This window comes from Otolemur garnettii, unplaced genomic scaffold (assembly GCF_000181295.1).
Source record: "Otolemur garnettii isolate 467f Iridium unplaced genomic scaffold, OtoGar3 scaffold00229, whole genome shotgun sequence".
NCBI classification, from domain to species: Eukaryota; Metazoa; Chordata; class Mammalia; order Primates; family Galagidae; genus Otolemur; species Otolemur garnettii.
In genome coordinates, this window is record NW_003852624.1 from 803291 (window position 1) to 805906 (window position 2616).

General features: G+C 39.5%; 1 long non-coding RNA gene across 1 annotated transcript in view; it reads right to left on the reverse strand.

Annotated features, from left to right (window-relative positions):
* The window catches only part of LOC111722280, a 45208-nt gene that overhangs the window by 32704 nt on the left and 9888 nt on the right, over positions 1-2616 (reverse strand). The window contains exons 3-4 of the long non-coding RNA XR_002771124.1: positions 1855-2372; positions 1133-1218 (exon numbers count right to left, since the gene is read on the reverse strand). This is a non-coding gene — a long non-coding RNA (uncharacterized LOC111722280). The remainder of the gene's footprint in view (positions 1-1132; positions 1219-1854; positions 2373-2616) is intronic.

A 2616-nucleotide genomic window follows, 5' to 3' on the forward strand; every position in this document is an offset into this window, starting at 1 on the left:
GTTTTATATTATTTTTGTTAATTTTATAATGTTAAACTTTAATAATAACAAATAATTGTTGAGAACTGATTACTGAGAACTGCTTATCAAAGTTTGCATTGTTGTGAGGCCCCGCCCCCTCAATGGTGCCCCACTTTAGCAGTGTTAAAATCTGGTCACCTTACCTTAGGGGATGGGAGAGGACAAATTTCAGCCTTCAGGCTGGATTGCCTAAGCTCAAGGGTATTTTTAATCACCTTCTAACTCTGCTGGTATCCCATCTCTGTTAAACTGCTGAATTTTACTCAGATGTCCCCAAACTAGTTTTCTGTCTATCCTGGCAGACATTCCAACCCCCTCAACACAGTAAGTATGCTATAGCAGTGAGGGCTGAGGCCCTGGGCCTTTTCTGCAGGAATCTTCTGGAATGTCCACCTGTATTATATTTTTACCCACAGTCCTCCCTCACTTATATTCTATATCCTGACTTGTTCATCTACTTGGCTTCAAATCTGTTTTTTTAATTTTCTTTTTTATAGCCTTATCCATTCACCCCCAAACAAGCCACTTTGGCTAAAATTTTTATTTCCCCCTTAAACTGTGATCCTGATTCCTACTCTGGCTGTACTACTTTCAGCCATCTAAGTACACATCCTACTTTGTCCAGCCTGCCCTGGGGACCCTCTGTGTCAGTGTGTCCCTACCCTCTGAGAGTGGCTCTCTCACGAGGTGGACTCCAGCCCACAGGTAGGCTCCGTTTAAGGGTACCAAATACCAGCAGAAAGAAGGATTATATAATGTGTTCTTTTGTTTTAGTTTTTGTTTTCTTGTGTTTGTTTAGAAATCCATCTGTTTGGGAACAATGTGTCTTTGAGTGTGATGGCACACACACCACTGTGACTCTGATCCATGCTACTGCGATCCTCCTTTAATATCTGTCTTTTAAAAATGTAAACATGTAGGTTATACAATGTTTATTTTTTTTCAAACCAGGTTTCGCTTGTTTTACGTACTAAATTTGCACAACAATTCTAATGAATGAGGAAGGATCAATGGGAGTTCTCCTTATAATACAATAGTATTAATGAAATTAAGAAAAGTCCAGTGAATTGATCCACATTACACAGCAAGTGAATTATAGAGCTTAACTCACCTGGTTTGCTTGCACTTAATCTACTACCCAGGTTCCCTCGGGGCTGAGCTCCTCTAGAGGATGGGGATCAAATCCATGTAGCCACTCTGTGTGGAAATTAATAGTAATTTTAATAGGATACTAACATTGATGATGATGATGATAGCAAAACATCTTTTTTTCATCTCCAACCACAGCAATCAATTTCATTTTCCTGCTTTTCCTATCGGTATGCCTTTACATAAAAAGCCTCCCACCTGCCCTATCTTCCTTTTCATCCTTTAAAAGCTGGCATATATGTTGCCTCCTCTGTGAGGTCTTTACCTATCATTGCCCCTCCCACTGCCAAAGAGTTAGCTGTTAGCTGTCTTATGTTAATAATGTCACACTTAGGATCTAAGTCTTGATTTCATTATGTGTTTATTTATGTTTCTCCCATTGGATTATGGACAAGGCAAGGAAGAGTGTCTTACTGTTTTTTGCATTCCAATATCCACCAAGGTGTCTAACACATTAGAAATACTCAAAAGGCATTTTTTGAACCAAAAGTGATGAAGATAATGGTGACAATGATGATGAGGTAGAGGGATAATTTCACTCCCTTCAAGAAAAATGAAGAATTTTCCCCTGCTTGTAGACTTAGTCTTTAGTTTAGAATAGTATATTAGTTAAAGTAGTCAATGTAGGATGCTACAAAATACAACTTCCAAGGTATTCTACCCCAATACAAAGCTATTATTTACTCATGAGCATATGGTGTGGGTTAGATAGACACCTTCACTGGGTGTCTTGACTTCAAATGACAGCTCTGAAATCTGGCTTTCTTCCAATGTGTGCTCTTCCATTTTGGATTGCTTTGCCTCCAGCTATTCAGCTGGAAGAAAATGGAGAGAAGACACACCGGGTTTTAATAAACGTTTCCTAGACATGACAGTCATCATTTCTGCTCACATTCCACTGATCAGAGCTTAGGATTGCATTGCCCATCTAACTGCAGAGTCAACTAGGAGATGTAACCTTGTGTGCCCAAAAAAAGACTCAAAAATGGTGAACACTAAGAGTTTCTTGTTGCATCTGACCTTCTAAACATCAAATATCCACTTCATTCTTCCTCTCACTCACAGAGCACACCACTCACCCGACACTAAGACGGATGACACAAGGTCCCATCTGGTTACCACCTCCAGATCAATGTCCAGGGTATGTGTGTGATGTGCCGTCTTGGCTATCAGTCTGACATGGAATCTCTTAACTCAGTAACCTACATATTAAAAAGACAAATTATCTACATCCCACTTCTCCACCATCTTAAATCACATTTAATGGTGGGAAAATTATAAGAAAACTGCAACAAACAATAAACAACATAAATCTCATGATCCACAATGATACTTAAAACCCCTCTGGGCCAACACTGGGAACCTTGGAATTCTGGGTATGGCAGAGGTGTGTGTATTTGACTCGGGTGAAAAAACTCCCTTATTTGTTCTTTTCCCTGACTATAT